The sequence below is a fragment of the Scyliorhinus torazame genome, chromosome 14 (assembly GCF_047496885.1).
Source record: "Scyliorhinus torazame isolate Kashiwa2021f chromosome 14, sScyTor2.1, whole genome shotgun sequence".
NCBI lineage: Eukaryota > Metazoa > Chordata > Chondrichthyes > Carcharhiniformes > Scyliorhinidae > Scyliorhinus > Scyliorhinus torazame.
Window position 1 is genome coordinate 199,722,834 of NC_092720.1, and position 18,444 is coordinate 199,741,277.

At 48.0% G+C, this 18,444-nt stretch overlaps 1 non-coding gene across 1 annotated transcript; it reads left to right on the top strand.

Annotated features, from left to right (window-relative positions):
• Positions 1-15,809: 15,809 nt before the first annotated feature.
• LOC140390613 (U1 spliceosomal RNA) lies at positions 15,810-15,973 on the top strand. Its single transcript, XR_011934673.1, has one exon. It is a non-coding gene; the product is annotated as a U1 spliceosomal RNA (small nuclear RNA).
• The last annotated feature ends 2,471 nt before the right edge of the window (positions 15,974-18,444 follow it).

Genomic DNA, 18,444 nt, shown 5'->3' on the forward strand with positions numbered 1-18,444 from the left:
TACATTTGGCTTCCTAACTGCCGACTGAACCTGCACAATAACTTTCAGAGAAACTTGAACAAGGACTCCCAAGTCCCTTTGTGCTTCTGATTTCCTGACCATTTCTGGACCAATACTTTGAGGATCCGACTAGAGAATACCAGATTGGGTATTGTGTAATGAGAATGGAATAATTAGCAATCTAGTTGTGCATGGTCTTTTGGGAATGAGCGACCATAATATGATCAAATTCTTCATCGAGATGGAAAGTGAAGTAGCTGTTGTGAGAGTAGGGTCCTGAATCTAAATAAAGAAACTTACGATGATATGAGGCGCAAGATGGCCCTGATTGATTGGGGAATGTAATTTAAGGGGATGACAATGGATAGGCAATAGAAAACATTCAAAGAGTGCATGGGTGAACTGCAACAATTGTTCGTTCCTGTCTGGTGCAAAAATAAAACAGGAAAGTTGGCCAAACATTGGCTTGCAAGGGAAATTAGAGATAGTATTTGATCCAAGGACGACGCACAGAAATTGGCCAGAAAAAACAAGACTTGAGGATTGGGAGCAATTTAGAATTCAGCAACAAGAACAAAGAGATTGATTAAAAGGGGGAAAATAGAGTATGAGAGTAAGCTTGCAGGCAACATAAAAACTGACTGTAAAAGCGTCTATAGGTATGTGAAGAGACAAAGATTGGTGAAAACAAATGTAGGTCCCTTACAGTGAGATACAGAGAAATTTATTAGTGTCACAAGCAGGCTTACATGAAGTTACTGTGAAAATCCCCTAGTCGCCACACTCCGGCACGTGTTCGAGTACACTGAGGGAGAATTCAGAATGTCCAATACACCTAACAAGCACGTCTTTCAGACTAGTGGGAGGAAACCGGAGCACCCGGTGGAAACCCATGCAGATACGGGGAGAATGTGCAAACTCCAGACAGACAGTGACCCAAGCTGGGAATCGAACCTGGGACCCTGCCACTGTGAAACAACAGTGCTAACCACTGGCTCCCATTCCACCATATCATGGAGAACACATGATGGCTGATCAACTTGTAGTCATCTGGGATGGCCACTTCCAACTAGGTACAGGAAAACTCGCAAATCCTAGCAGGTAAAATGGACAAGCCAAGACTCAGGCAGGCTCAGAGCCTGAAATGCATATTCGTAAGCAAGAAGTCCAGACGGTATCGAAACTCCGTCCAAATTATGAAATTATGCACAGGATTGAAGGCCAATAAATAGCCAAATCGATATTCTACATCCCAGAGTATTTAAGGAAGTGGCCCGAGAAATAGTGAATACATTGGCGGCCATCCTGCAAGGTTTTATAGACTCTGGAACAGTTAGAACATAGAACATAGAACGATACAGCGCAGTACAGGCCCTTCGGCCCACGATGTTGCACCGACATGGGAAGTCAAAAAACAAAAGCCATCTAACCTACACTAAGCCATTATCATCCATATGCTTATCCAATAAACTTTTAAATGCCCTCAATGTTGGCGAGTTCACTACTGTTTCAGGTAGGGCATTCCACGGCCTCACCACTCTTTGTGTAAAGAACCTACCTCTGACCTCTGTCCTATATCTATTACCCCTCAGTTGAAAACTATGTCCCCTCGTGCCAGCCATTTCCATCCGCGGGAGAAGGCTCTCACTGTCCACCCTATCTAACCCCCTGATCATTTTGTATGCCTCTATTAAGTCTCCTCTTAACCTTCTTCTCTCTAAAGAAAACAACATCAAGTCCATCGGCCTTTCCTCATAAGATTTTCCCTCCATACCAGGCAACATCCTGGTAAATCTCCTCTGCACCCGCTCCAAAGCTTCCACGTCCTTCCTATAATGCGGTGACCAGAACTGTACGCAATACTCCAAATGCGGCCGTACCAGAGTTTTGTACAGCTGCAACATGGCCTCATGACTCCGGAACTCAATCCCTCTACCAATAAAGGCCAACACTCCTTAGGCCTTCTTCACAACCCTATCAACCTGGGTGGCAACTTTCAGGGATCTATGTACATGGACAACTCGATCCCTCTGCTCATCCACACTTCCAAGAACTTTACCATTAGCCAAATATTCCGCATTCCTGTTATTCCTTCCAAAGTGAATCACCTCACACTTCTCTACATTAAACTCCATTTGCCACCTCTCAGCCCAGCTCTGCAGCTTATCGATGTCCCTCTGTAACCTGCTACATCCTTCCGCACTGTCGACAACACCACCGACTTTAGTGTCGTCTGCAAATTTACTCACCCACCCTTCTGCGCCCTCCTCTAGGTCATTGATAAAAATGACAAACAGCAACGGACCCAGAATAGATCCTTGTGGTACGCCACTTGTAACTGAACTCCATTCTGAACATTTCCCATCAACCACCACCCTCTGTCTTCTTTCAGCTAGCCAATTTCTGATCCACATCTCTAAATCACCCTCAATCCCCAGCCTCCGTATTTTCTGCAATCGCCTACCATGGGGAACCTTATCAAACGCTTTACTGAAATCCATATACACCACATCAACTGCTCTACCTTCGTCTACCTGTTCAGTCACCTTCTCAAAGAACTCGATAAGGCATGACCTACCCTTCACAAAGCCATGCTGACTATCCCTAATCATATTATTCCTATCTCGATGATTATAAATCTCGTCTCTTATAATCCCCTCCAAGACTTTACCCACAACAGACGTGAGGCTCACTGGTCTATAGTTGTCTCTACCCCACTTCTTGAACAAAGGGACCACATTTGCTATCCTCCAGTCCTCTGGCACTATTCCTGTAGCCAATGATGACATAAAAATCAAAGCCAAAGGCCCAGCAATCTCTTCCCTGGCTTCCCAGAGAATCCTAGGATAAATCCCATCAGGCCCCGGGGGCTTATCTATTTTCAGCCTGTCCAGAATTGCCAGCACCTCTTCCCTACGTACCTCAATGCCATCTATTCTAATAGCCTGGGACTCAGCATTCTCCTCCACAACATTCTCTTTTTCCTGAGTGAATACTGACGAAAAATATTCATTTAGTATCTCGCCTATCTCTTCAGACTCCACACACAACTTCCCATCCCTGTCCTTGACTGGCCCTACTCTTACCTTAGTCATTCTTTTATTCCTGACATACCTATAGAAAGCTTTTGGGTTTTCCTTGATCCTACCTGCCAAATACTTCTCATGTCCCCTCCTTGCTCGTCTTAACTCTCTCTTTAGATCCTTCCTCGCTACCTTGTAACTATCAAGCACCCCAACTGAAACTTCACACCTCATCTTCACATCGGCCTCCTTCTTCCTCTTAACAAGAGATTCCACTTCTTTGGTAAACCACGGTTCCCTCGCTCGACGCCTTCCTCCCTGCCTGACCGGTACGTACTTATCAAGAACACGCAGTAGCTGTTCCTTGAACAAGCTCCACATATCCAGTATGCCCAACACTTGCAGCCTACTTCTCCAACCTATCCCCCCCAAGTCATGTCTAATGGCATCATAATTGCCCTTCCCCCAGCTATAACTCTTGCCCTGCGGGGTATACTTATCCCTTTCCATCATTAACGTAAAGTCACCGAATTGTGGTCACTGTCCCCAAAGTGCTCACCTACCTCCAAATCTAACACCTGGCCTGGTTCATTACCCAAAACCAAATCCAATGTGGCCTCTCCGCTTGTTGGCCTGTCAACATATTGTGTCAGGAAACCCTCCTGCACACATTGTACAAAAAACGACCCATCTAATGTACTCGAACTATATCTTTTCCAGTCAATATTTGGAAAGTTAAAGTCTCCCATAATAACTACCCTGTTACTTTCGCTCTTATCCAGAATCATCTTCGCCATCCTTTCCTCTACATCCCTAGAACTATTTGGAGGCCTATAGAAAACTCCCAACAGGGTGACCTCTCCTTTTCTGTTTCTAACCTCAGCCCATACTACCTCGGAAGAAGAGTCCCCCATCTAGCATCCTCTCCGCCACCGTAATACTGTTTTTGACTAGCAGCGCCAGACCTCCCCCTCTTTTGCCTCCTTCTCTGAGCTTACTAAAACACCTAAACCCCGGAACCTGCAACATCCATTCCTGTCCCTGCTCTGTCCATGTCTCCGAAATGGCCACAACATCGAAGTCCCAGGTACCAACCCATGCTGCCAGTTCCCCTACCTTATTTCGTATACTCCTGGCATTGAATAGACACACTTCAAACCACCTACCTGAACACTGGCCCCCTCCTGCGAAGTCAAATCTGTGCTCCTGACCTCTATACTCTCAATCTCTTGTACCCTAAAACTACAATCCAGGTTCCCATGTCCCTGCTGCATTAGTTTAACCGCCCCCCCCAAAGAGCACTAACAAATCTCCACCCAAGGATATTTGTGCCCCTCTGGTTCAGATGTAGACCATCCTGTCTGTAGAGGTCCCACCTTCCCCAGAAAGAGCCCCAGTTATCCAGAAATTTGAATCCCTTCCGCCTGCACCATCCCTGTAGCCACGTGTTTAATTGCTCTCTCTCCCTATTCCTCATCTCATTATCACGTGGCACGGGCAACAATCCAGAGATAACAACTCTGTTTGTTCTCGTTCTGAGCTTCCATCCTAGCTCCATGAAAGCCTGCCTGACATCCTTGTCCCCTTTCCTACCTATGTCGTTAGTGCCAATGTGGACCACGACTTGGGGCTGCTCCCCCTCCCCCTTAAGGACCTGGAAAACACGATCCGAGACATCACGTACCCTTGCACCTGGGAGGCAACATACCAAATGTGAGTCTCTCTCGCTCCCACAAAATCTCCTATCTGTGCCCCTGACTATCGAGTCCCCAATTACTAATGCTCTGCTCCTCTCCCCCCTTCCCTTCTGAGCAACAGGGACAGACTCCGTGCCAGAGGCCCTTACCCCATGGCTTACCCCTGGTAAATCGTCCCCCCCACAAGTATCCAAAGCGGTATACTTGTTACTCAGGGGAACGACCGCAGGGGATCCCTGCACTGACTGCTTCTTCCCAGTCCCTCTTACAGTTACCCATCTATCTCCAATCTTTGGTGTAACTAATTCCCTGAAGCTGCTATCTATGACCCCCTCTGCCTCCCGAATGATCCGAAGTTCATCCAACTCCAGCTCCAGTTCCCTAACTCGGTCTTGGAGGAGCTGGAGATGGCTGCACTTCCTGCAGGTAAAATCAGCAGGGACACTAACGGCATCCCTCACCTCAAACATCCTGCAGGAGGAACATTGCACTCCCTTCCCTGCCATCCCTCTAACTTCTAACCAAGATCTGGTTAATAAATAAATAAAGAATAAATAAAAATAATATAATCATAATATAATATGGCACTTACCTCACACCAATGGGTCTTATTATTAGGTGAGAGGAGGAGGGTGTGTGGGAGACACTACACGTGTAGTGTCTCAGGTTTCCTCTCCACCAGAATTTATTGGTTGGGGGGGCCTTCCCAGAAGTCCGCGGGTCGAACTTCCGGTTCCCGCCTTATATTAAAAAAAAACAGAAAAGAAGAACAGAAATGGGACCAGGTAAGTGTTTTTAAAGTAAATACTCACCTCCCAGAAGGCCCTTGTGCACCGCTCCCGCCAAAATCCAAAGGGCTGCTCCCTTATAAATAGATTTTAGCTAATGTTATCCCACTATTTAAAAAGGAAGGTAAAGAGAAAAGATGGAATTAATCAGTCAGCAAGATGTCGATAGTGGGGAAAATTCTAGATCCATTGTTAAAGACTCTATAGCACCGCACTTAGAAAACACTGGCAGGATCAGACAATGTCAGCATGGATTTATGAAGGGGAAATCACGCTTGATAAATCTACTGGAATTCTTCGAGGATGTAACTAATGGAGTTGATAAGGGGAAGCCAGTGGGTGTGGTTTATTTAGACTTTCAGAAGGCTTTCAACAAGGCCCCACATATGAGATTAGCAGAAAAACTAAAGTGCATGGGATTGGGGTAGTGTATTGAGATGGATAGAAAACTGGGTGGCAGATAGGAAACAAAGAGCAGGAATAAACAGTTTTTCCACTTGGCAGTCAGTGACTAGTGGGGTACTGCAGGGATAAGTGCTAAGACCTCAGCTATTCGCGATATATATTAATGATTTAGATGTGGGAACCAAATGTAATATCTCCAAATTTGCATATGACAAAAAGCTGGGTGGGAGGGTGAGTGTTGAGGAGGATGCAGAGATGCTTCAGTGTGTTGGACAAGTTGAGTGAGTGGGCAGATACAGTACAATGTGGGTAAATGCGAGGTTATCAACTTTGGTAGCAAAAACAGGAAGGCAGACCATTATCTGAATGGCTATAGATTGAGAGAGGGAAATGGCAATAGATTGAGAGAGGGGAATGTGCAACGAGACCTGGGTGTTTTTGTATACCAGTCGCTGAAAATAAGTATGCAGGTGTAGCAGGCAGTAAAGAAGGCATATACTTTATTGGCCTCCATAGCGAGAGGATTTGAGTACAGGAGCAGGGAAGTCTTGGTGCAATTATACAGGGCCTTGGTGAGGCCACACCTGGAATATAGTGTGCCATTTTAGTCTGTTACCTGAGGAAGGATGTTCTTGCTCTCGAGGCATGCAGAGAAGGTTTACCAGACTGATTCCTGAGATGGCGGGACTGTCATATGAGGAGAGATTGAGTCGATTAGGATTATATTTGCAGGAGGGCATTTTGTGATACTGGACGATGATATAAATTATAGGTGGCCCTGTAACTACATTTGTGCTCCTATATTACTTTTGAATAGTTCTGATGCGAGAAAAGGTATTCATTGGCTTAGATGCCTGCTTCGAAGAGGCAATTTGCAGAAATAGATAGTAAAAAATGGCTGTTAGCTATTCTTGCAATACGAAGGACACAAAATGGCTGAACTGAAGCTATTTCATGAGAACCAACCGTGGGTATGTATAGGGAGTATCCCAACAGTCGTGATAAGCTTCACAGAACAAGACATGCAATGTATCCTTGATAAAGCTCAAGGTCCACATCTGTAGACAGTACATATCCTCTGTTAGTTTTGAATGACTTCTGTATGAAGTTAGGGGCGGGTAAGACAACACCCACTTTAACCATATATCTGAGAACTGGGATGCCAAGAAAATTGATTGACTGCGTGTAAAGAATTGTAATGCGAATATAGTTGATTGATTGTATGTAAATAAGAATCCGCCCCTTGAATCTGTATATTAACCCGTGTGAGCTTCAGCTGAAGTGGGATAAGGTGCTGTCAGGGGCTGCAGAGTCCCCAGACCTTGTCTCCCAGAATTCTGACATAATAAACTGCTTTTCTAAACTTATACTCAGGCCTTCGTGTGAATGTTTTCACCCCTAACATCGGGACTGTCATATGAGGAGAGTTTGAGTCGATTAGGATTATATTTGCTGGAGTTTAGAAGAACAAGGGGGTTCTCATAGTAACCTGTAAAATTCTAACAGGACTGGACAGGGTAGATGCAGGAAGGATGTTCGCGACGGTGGGTATATCCAGAACCAGGGGTCACAGTCTCAGGATATGAGGTAAACCATTTAGGACTGAGGAGAGGAAATCAATTCACCCAGACAGTGGTGAGCCTGTGGAATTCGACACCACAGAAAGCAGTCGGGGCCAAAATATTGTTTGTTTTCAAGGAGTTGGCTGTAGGTCTCGGGATGAAGGGATGAAAGGATATGGCGGGGGGGTGGGACAGGTTATTGAGGTGGATGATCAGCCATGAATGGCAGAGCACACTCGAAGGCCTGAATGTCCTACTCCTGTCCCTATTTTCAATGTTTCTGTGTTTCAGAAATCCTGAATGGTGTTGACAGGCGATGGGATTTCCTCCCGTGGATTATTCTCGAACTAGGGGACACTACATTAGAACAGAGAAGTGGCCAATTCCTTTCTATCAGGGGTTGTGGAGGTGGAGTCATTGAATATTTTTAAGATTGAAGTAAATACATTCTTGTGAGGCAGGTTATTGGGGTGGGGCTGTAAATAGGAATTTGGAACTTTTTTCCAAATTTAGAATACCCAATTAATTTTTTCCAATTATGGGGCAATTTAGCATGGCCAATCCGCTTAGCCTGCACATCTTTGGGTTGTGGGGGCGAAACACTCGCAAACACGGGGAGAATGTGCAAACTCCACACGGACAGTGACCCAGAGCTGGGATCGAACCTGGGACCTCGGCGCCGTGAGGCTGCAGGGCTAACCCACTGCGCCAACGTGCTGCCCTTAGGAATTTGGAACTTGAAACACAAAAGATCAACCATGATTTTATTGAATTGATGGACAATCCTGAGGGGCTCAATGGGCTATTTGTTTCTCCTATTTGTATGTTCGCTAAATGATTTGTCATAGCTAGCATCAAAAATAAAGCAACTTCAGAACCCCGATGCCAGCCAATTATTTTCAAAACTTAAAAGAATGGGCAGGATTCTCCCGGTCGCCGAAATCACATTCAGCGATCAGCCAGAGAATACCCTTTTCCGACCAAATGAGACACTGGACAAGTGAGCACCAGATCAAGGTGACTCTGAGAACAGCGGGCGACGGAACCATCCTGCATCCCCCCTCCAGTTTCGCCATTGGAGGAAATCGGGGCTATCTCTACTACGTGGGACAGCCACGAGTATGCTGCACCTGTGGGGCATGTTGCTGCCAACTGCAATGTCACCTTCTACAAAAACTGCAGGCAGGAGGGACACATGACAAAGGACTGCAAGGAAGACAAGTGCTGCAACCTGTGTGGGGAGGCCGGCCATCTTTACAGGGCCTGCCCAAATCGCGGGGCAACGTACGCACAAATCATCAGCGGCGGAGTCAAAAAGGCGGCCACAGAGGAGGTTCATGCACCCTCCATCGACAAAGAATTTACAGTGCAGAAGACTGGAGATTGCTGCGAATGATTCAGCGTTACATTTTGCACTGATGTGCTGGGCACCCCCATCAATGAGGATGGGGACATTTGAGGAACCTCCTTCTGCAGTAAGTTGTTTAATTGTCAGACTGTGCTTAGCCCTAAAAGTATATAACTGTGTTGAGGCACCTCAGAGTGCAACATGATCGAAGTACATCTTTTGAACAGAATTGTTCTCTCTGTAACAAAAATATTGTGATCTATAATTTTTATTCATGTCACAATTAGGCTTACGTTAACAGTGCAATGAGTTCCGGGTGCGGCGATGACCAGCTAAGTCGCACGTTTCGGCAGCTCCCGGTGGAACGGACTTTTGGGCTCTTAATAAGAGCCCCAACGGCAATTTTAACGGCTAAAAGCACTGTGCGGTAAACCAGAAGGGAATCCCCCCTGGATACGGATGGAAAAAGGAGAGGAAAGTGGCCGGATTGCGGTGGATCCTTTAGAGCAGCGGCAAGGAAGGCAAGCAAAAACCAAGATGGCGTCGGAAGGTGGCAGTTTAATATGGGGCCCTGAACAACACGAGTTTTTGAAATGCTGCGTGGAAGAGCTTAAAAAGGAGATGAAGAAGGAGCTGTTGGCCCCGATATTACAGGCGATTGAAGGGCTAAAAGATGAGCAAAAGACCCAGGTGCGGGAGCTTCGGGTCGTGAAGGCAAAGGCTGCCGAGAACGAGGACGATATACAGGGCCTCGTGGTGAAGACGGAGATGCATGAGGCACACCATAAACGATGTGTGGAAAGGCTGGAGGTGCTGGAGAATAATGCGAGGAGGAAGAATTTAAGGATTCTTGGTCTTCCTGAAGGTGCAGAAGGGGCGGACATCGGGGCATATGTGAGCACGATGCTGCACTCATTAATGGGAGCGGAGGCCCCGACGGGTCCGTTGGAGGTGGAGGGAGCCTATCGGGTTATGGCGCGAGGACCGAGAGCAGGAGAAATTCCCAGAGCCATAGTGGTGAGATTCCTCCGTTTTAAGGACAGAGAGATGGTCCTCAGATGGGTAAAGAAAACTCGGAGCAGTAGGTGGGAGAACGCGTTGATCCGCGTACATCAAGACTGGAGTGCGAAGGTGGCGAGAAGGAGGGCGAGCTTTAATCGGGCCAAGGCGGTGCTTCATAAAAAGAAGATTAAATTTGGAATGCTGCAGCCGGCAAGACTGTGGGTCACATATCAAGGGAAGCACCACTACTTTGAAACGGCGGATGAGGCGTGGACATTTATTGTTGAAGAGAAATTGGAATAAGCGGGTTATTAAAAAAGAACGTTTGAGACAAAGTGGTGGGGCGAATATGGGGGGGCGAAGAGGGGGGAAAAAGGGGGGAGAGATGATTTTTATGTTGTTAATCCTGCGACCCGGTAACTTTTCTCTCTTCCACAGGTTGTGGGGGAGGGAGGAAGGGAGGTGGAGGAGCTGGGGGCGTTGGCCATTGGGGGCGGGGCCAAAAAGGAAGCGCGGGCTTTGTTCCCGCGCTATGATAATTATGGCGGGAATAGGGAAGCAGGAAGGAGGGGGCGTCGCACTGTGCGAGTCGAGGTCACGGGGGAAGCCGAGGTCGGCCAGAGTTTGCTGACTTCTGGGAGCAACATGGGGGGTGTAACTACGCTAGTGGGGGATCTAGCGGGGGGGGGGGTGGGAGGGGGAATTGTCTGGGTTGCTGCTGCTAGGGAGAAGGGGGAGCTGGTATGGGGTGGGGTGGGCGGGGCGGGAGGGCACCGCCTGGGGGGGACACTGCTGCGTGGGAACCGGGTGAGGAGCTGGATAAAAGGGGATGGCTAATCGACAAGAGGGGGGGGTAAAGAGCCCCCCAACCCGGCTGATCATGTGGAATGTGAGAGGGCTGAACGGGCCGATAAAGAGGGCACGGGTACTCGCACACCTTAAGAAACTTAAGGCAGATGTGGTTATGTTACAGGAGACGCATTTGAAACTGATAGACCAGGTTAGACTACGCAAAGGATGGGTGGGGCAGGTGTTTCATTCGGGGCTAGATGCGAAAAACAGGGGGGTAGCTATACTAGTGGGGAAGCGGGTAATGTTTGAGGCAAAGACCATAGTGGCGGATAGTGGGGGCAGATACGTGATGGTGAGTGGCAAATTACAGGGGGAGGCGGTGGTCTTAGTGAACGTATATGCCCCGAACTGGGATGATGCCAACTTTATGAGGTGCATGTTAGGACGTATCCCGGACCTAGAGGTGGGGAAGTTGGTAATGGGTGGAGATTTTAACACGGTGCTGGAACCAGGGCTGGACAGATCGAGGTCCAGGACTGGAAGGAGGCCGGCAGCAGCCAAGGTGCTTAAAGACTTTATGGAGCAGATGGGAGGAGTAGACCCATGGAGATTTAGCAGACCTAGGAGTAAGGAGTTTTCGTTTTTCTCCTATGTCCACAAAGTTTATTCGCAAATGGACTTTTTTGTTTTGGGAAGGGCGTTGATCCCGAAGGTGAGGGGGACGGAGTATACGGCTATAGCTATTTCGGATCACGCTCCACACTGGGTGGACTTGGAGATAGGGGAGGAAAAAGAACGGCGTCCACCCTGGAGAATGGACATGGGACTAATGGCGGATGAGGGTGTGTGTCTAAGGGTGAGGGGGTGTATTGAAAAGTACTTGGAACTCAATGATAATGGGGAGGTCCAGGTGGGAGTGGTCAGGGAGGCACTGAAGGCAGTGGTTAGAGGGGAGCTGATATCAATCAGGGCACATAAAGAAAAGCAGGAGAGTAGGGAACGGGTGCGGTTGCTGCAAGAACTTCTGAGGGTGGACAGGCAATATGCGGAGGCACCGGAGGAGGGACTGTACAGAGAAAGGCAAAGGCTACACGTAGAATTTGATTTGCTGACAACGGGTACTGCAGAGGCACAGTGGAGGAAGGCACAGGGTGTACAGTACGAATATGGGGAGAAGGCGAGCAGGTTGCTGGCCCACCAATTGAGGAAAAGGGGAGCAGCGGGGGAAATAGGGGGAGGGAGGGAGAGATGGAGCGGGGAGCGGAGAGAGTCAATGGAGTGTTCAAGGCATTCTATGAAAGATTATATGAAGCTCAGCCCCCGGATGGGAAGGTGAGAATGATGTGTTTTCTGGACCAGCTAGAATTTCCTAAGGTGGAGGAGCAGGAGAGGGTGGGACTGGGAGCACAGATCGAAATGGAGGAAGTAGTGAAAGGAATTAGGAGCATGCAGCCGGGGAAGGCCACGGGACCGGATGGATTCCCAGTTGAATTTTACAGGAAATATGTGGACTTGCTCGCCCCGCTACTGATGAGAACCTTTAATGAGGCGAGGGAAAGGGGACAGCTGCCTCCGACTATGTCAGAGGCAACGATATCGCTTCTCCTAAAGAAGGAAAAAGACCCGCTGCAATGCGGGTCCTATAGGCCTATTTCCCTCCTGAACGTAGACGCTAAGATTCTGGCCAAGGTAATGGCAATGAGGATAGAGGATTGTGTCCCGGGGGTGGTCCATGAGGACCAAACTGGGTTTGTGAAGGGGAGACAGCTGAATACGAATATACGGAGGCTGCTAGGGGTAATGATGATGTCCCCACCAGAGGGGGAAGCGGAGATAGTGGTGGCGATGGATGCCGAGAAAGCATTTGATAGAGTGGAGTGGGATTATTTGTGGGAGGTGTTGAGGAGATTTGGCTTTGGAGATGAGTATATTAGATGGGTACAGCTGCTGTATAGGGCCCCGATGGCGAGCGTGGTCACGAATGGACGGGGGTCTGCGTATTTTCGACTCCATAGAGGGACGAGGCAGGGATGTCCTCTGTCCCCATTATTGTTTGCACTGGCGATTGAGCCCCAGGCAATAGCATTGAGGGGTTCCAGGAAGTGGAGGGGAGTACTCAGGGGAGGAGAAGAACACTGGGTATCTCTGTATGCGGACGATTTGTTGTTGTATGTGGCGGACCCGGCGGAGGGGATGCCAGAGATAATGCGGATACTTGGGGAGTTTGGAGAATTTTCAGGATATAAACTGAACATGGGGAAACGTGAGTTGTTTGTGGTGCATCCAGGGGAGCAGAGCAGAGAAATAGAGGACTTACCGCTGAGGAAGGTAACAAGGGACTTTCGCTACTTGGGGATCCAGATAGCCAAGAATTGGGGTACATTGCATAGGTTAAATTTAACGCGGTTGGTGGAACAGATGGAGGAGGATTTCAAGAGATGGGACATGGTATCCCTGTCACTGGCAGGGAGGGTGCAGGCGGTTAAAATGGTGGTCCTCCCGAGATTCCTCTTTGTGTTTCAGTGCCTCCCGGTGGTGATCACGAAGGCTTTTTTCAAAAGGATTGAGAAGAGTATCATGAGTTTTGTGTGGGCCGGGAAGAACCCAAGAGTGAGGAAGGGATTTTTGCAGCGTAGTAGGGATAGGGGGGGGCCTGGCACTACCGAGCCTAAGTGAGTACTACTGGGCCGCCAATATCTCAATGGTATGTAAGTGGATGGGAGAAGAGGAGGGAGCGGCGTGGAAGAGATTGGAGAGGGCGTCCTGCAGGGGGACTAGCCTACAAGCTATGGTGACGGCGCCGTTGCCGTTCTCACCAAAGAAATACACCACAAGCCCGGTGGTGGTGGCTACTCTGAAAATTTGGGGGCAGTGGAGACGGCATGGGGGAAAGACGGGAGCCTCGGTGTGGTCCCCGATAAGAAATAACCATAGGTTTGCTCCGGGGAGAATGGATGGGGGATTTGGAACATGGCAAAGAGCAGGAGTAACACAATTGAGAGATCTGTTTGTAGATGGGACGTTTGCAAGTCTGGGAGCGCTGACCGAAAAATATGGGTTGCCCCAAGGGAATGCATTCCGGTATATGCAACTGAGGGCTTTTGCGAGGCAGCAGGTGAGAGAATTCCCGCAGCTCCCGACGCAGGAGGTGCAGGACAGACTGATCTCAAAGACATGGGTGGGGGACGGTAAGGTATCAGACATATATAGGGAAATGAGGGACGAGGGGGAGATTATGGTAGATGAGCTGAAAGGGAAATGGGAAGAAGAGCTGGGGGAGGAGATTGAGGAGGGGCTGTGGGCTGATGCCCTAAGTAGGGTAAACTCATCGTCCTCGTGTGCCAGGCTAAGCCTGATACAATTTAAGGTGTTACACAGGGCGCATATGACTGGAGCACAGCTCAGTAAATTTTTTGGAGTAGAGGATAGGTGTGCGAGATGCTCGAGAAGCCCAGCGAATCACACCCACATGTTCTGGTCATGTCCGGGGTTTTGGGTGGGGGTGACAAAGGTGCTTTCGAAGGTGGTGGGGGTCCAGGTCGAACCAAGCTGGGGGTTGGCTATATTCGGGGTTGCAGAAGAGCCGGGAGTGCAGGAGGTGAAAGAGGCTGATGTTTTGGCCTTTGCGTCCCTAGTAGCCCGGCGCAGGATACTGTTGATGTGGAAGGAAGCCAAGCCCCCGGGTGTGGAGACCTGGATAAATGACATGGCAGGGATTATAAAGCTGGAACGGATTAAGTTCGTCCTAAGGGGATCGGCTCAAGGGTTCACCAGGCGGTGGCAACCGTTCGTCGAATACCTCACAGAAAGATAGAGGGAATGGAAAAGAAGAAGACAGCAGCAGCAACCCGGGGGTGGGGGAGGGGTGGGGGGAGGGGAGGTGGGGGAGGAACCAGAAGGACTCTCAGGGATGTTAGTGTATAAGTATAATATGTATAGGTTGTTGTTATAGGTAATTGTATACTGGACTGCTGAATTGTATTTCTGGAGAGTATTTATTTGGGACAAGGCAGTTGCCATTTAGTTTTGTTTTTTTAATTTTGATGTTGTTTATATATTATTTATTTCTTGTTTAAAAAACTGGCCATTGTTATTTATATTGTTATATTACTGTGTAAAAGATACACAATGTACTGTTATGGTTGGCCAAAAATTTTGAATAAAATATATTTTTTTAAAAACAGTGCAATGAAGTTACTGTGAAAATCCCCTAATCGCCACACTCAGGCTCCTGTTCAGGTCCACAGAGGGAGAATTCAGAATGTCCAATTCACCCAAGTTTCGGGACTTGTGGGAGGAAACCAGAGCACCCAGAGGAAACCCACGCAGACACAGGGAGAACGTGCCGACAGTGCTCCAAGCAGAGAAACAAACCCGGGTCCCTGGCGCCGTGAAGCAACAGTGCTAACCACTGGAATGTTTGTAATGTTCGCATTACTGAATTGAAATATCTCAAAGTGAAATTTCTGCAGAAAATGTGACCATCATTGCACTTTCCTGTTATGACAATTGAAATGTTTTGTAATATTTCTTTCAGATGTTTTATGAATAAAGTTTATTTTTGCAAAAACAGTTGGGAGTATCCATATTAGAGGCAGCTAGTCCTCTGTGAGTTAGAGTCAGAGTCCCCCTCACACCCCATCACCCCCTGACCACCCTGTCACCTCAATAACACCCCCTCCATGACCATCCAGTACCTCCCCTCCCTCCAACATTAACCTGACCCCCCCCCCCCCCCCCCCCAAAAACAAAATCCCTCCGGTTGTCAATAACTTCTTCATCGCCCCATAATGCTTCTCCTGGAAAAATGAATCAATATTTTCCATTCCAAAATCCTCCTCATTAATCTCCCTCCACCCAGCCCCTCGTTTCAGCAAAGTCTTTCCTTGCTGAACAAAGTAAGGCAGAAAAGGTTTTATTTCCGGAAACGATCCCTGGGTTTGACGGACAAGTACATGAGGAACGGTTCACTTCCATTTAAGGGCAATATGCAAATAAGAATGGTGGGTTTTGTATCTGAATCTCTTCCTTAACTGAGTGGAACATTCAAACATTTGTCAGAATAATGCAGAAAGACGGTCTTATTTGATAGAGTGAATTCTAATGAAAGCGACAGTCCGGTGGAAATGCAGTAAGTGTGAGTGAAAGATGTGATGTGTGGTGTGGGCTGGGAGTGTGTCGTGTTTTTAAGCATACTTACCTGGCAGGGGTGAAACCATGATCAAAAAGGTGGTTCGCCCAGGACGAGGCTAGCCCATTGCACTTCGGGTGTGCTGACGCCTGCGATGTCCCCAAATGCGGGATACTCGACTGCAAAATTTGTGGTAGTGGGGGACTGCGTTCGCGCTCTCCCCTGATTTACGAAATAAAAATAGAACTGTTCTTCACACACTTGCCAGCAGGGCGCTCAATTCCTTCTATACCCATCCAGTCCTTCGCATTTGCTCCAGTTATGTCGTCTTACCCATACAATAGCTGCCTCCGTCCATTATTTTACTCCCTACCATTATCTCCACACAATTATTCCTTCTGATCAGAGTTCATTACATCGCCTGCAATCGACCTACAATGAGAATTTATTTCCACCAGAAAAAATAACCCTCACACCACATAATTCTCCCCCTGACATTTTATCTGTGGCCGGCAAATTGCAAACACTGTGGGCTGGATTCTCCATTCCTCAGGCTAACTGCTGATGCCAACGGAGGATATGTGGAGCTTCACGACAGGAAAATTGACGCAAAACCCTCACCAACTCCGCCATCAGTGAGTGGCTAGCACCGGCGTTGCGTGAAACACTCGTGGATCGAGCGGAAAATGGTTGGAGAAGCGGCAGGTCCCGTGCTGCACATGCGCAGGGCTGACAAGCTGCAGCCGCCCATATACCTACAACCCCCACACATGCGCCGGAAAAGATGGCACTGCCCGTGCTGGAGCGCGTACCCGCCCACCCTGAAACAGCCCATCTCCTGGCCACCTGCCACCACGCCCCTCAGTCCTGGCAGAAGCCCCCCATCCCGTGGCACTGATCACGACCAAGTGTGGCGGCGCTGGGCACTGTCCGCATGCCCTCCCTCTCTCTCCGCAGCCTGAACGCCAGGCTCCTGACCGCTGGCATCACACGTGGGCTGGAACATCGAGAACTCGGCCCATCGGAGATGGAGCATTGTGGGTTGTCCCGATGACACCAATTTGGAGGGGGCGGAACATCGCGACCCGGAGTCAAACCGGTGCCTGCCCTGATCCCAGCATCTGGAGCTATTCTCCGCCCAATCATTGTGTCCGATTTCGTCATCGGGCTGCGGAGAATCCCGCCCCATTTTGTTACTCCTACAATTTGCCCACTTCCCATATTCCTTCCAGCAGTCCCCATATCTCTGTGTACAAATCCAAATTCACATCATCAGTCAGCTATTAACTCATTGACATTTAGCTTTGGAAACAGGCAGCAGCGGCCCCTCACCTTTTGAAATAACAACCATGTTTTTTTAAAAATTGTTTTTATTAAGGAATTAACATAGATACATTAAACAACCAAAACCAAGGGCAGCACGGTGGCACAGTGGTTAGCACTGCTGCCTAGCGGCGCTGAGGTCCCAGTTTCGCTCCCGGCTCTGGGTCACTGGCCCTGTGGAGTTTGCACATTCTCCCCGTGTTTGCGTGGGTCACGCCCCTACAACCCAAAGATGTGCAGGGTAGGTGGATTGGACACGCTAAATTGCCTCTTATTTGGAAAAAATGAATTGGATACTCTAAATTTATTAAAAAGAACACAAGCAAAACCAAAAAGAGAACAAACAGGAAATGACATAATAAATAAACAACCAACACCCCACTCTCCCTGCCTTCATCCTCCACCCGATCTGCCTCCTTTTACAACCCCAACGTCCCGCCCGTTGACCTCTTAACTATCCTTCAAGAAGTCAATAAACTGTTTCTATCTCAGGGCAAACCCCTCCAAAGTCCCTCTCAAGGCAAACTTGATTTTTTTCCACCCCAATGCTAACATTACATTTGGCTTCCTAACTGCCGACTGAAAATGCACGATAACTTTCAGAGAAACTTGAACAAGGACTCCCAAGTCCCTTTGTGCTTCTGATTTCCTGACCATTTCTGGACCAATACTTTGAGGATCCGACTAGAGAATACCAGATTGGGTATTGTGTAATGAGAATGGAATAATTAGCAATCTAGTTGTGCATGGTCTTTTGGGAATGAGCGACCATAATATGATCAAATTCTTCATCAAGATGGAAAGTGAAGTAGCTGTTGTGAAGGTAGGGTCCTGAATCTAAATAAAGAAACTTACGATGATATGAGGCGCAAGATGGCCCTGATTGATTGGGGAATGTAATTTAAGGGGATGACAATGGATAGGCAATAGAAAACATTCAAAGAGTGCATGGGTGAACTGCAACAATTGTTTGTTCCTGTCTGGTGCAAAAATAAAACAGGAAAGTTGGCCAAACATTGGCTTGCAAGGGAAATTAGAGATAGTATTTGATCCAAGGACGACGCACAGAAATTGGCCAGAAAAAACAAGACTTGAGGATTGGGAGCAATTTAGAATTCAGCAACGAGAACAAAGAGATTGATTAAAAGGGGGAAAATAGAGTATGAGAGTAAGCTTGCAGGCAACATAAAAACTGACTGTAAAAGCGTCTCTAGGTATGTGAAGAGACAAAGATTGGTGAAAACAAATGTAGGTCCCTTCCAGTGAGATACAGAGAAATTTATTAGTGTCACAAGCAGGCTTACATGAAGTTACTGTGAAAATCCCCTAGTCGCCACACTCCGGCACCTGTTCGAGTACACTGAAGGAGAATT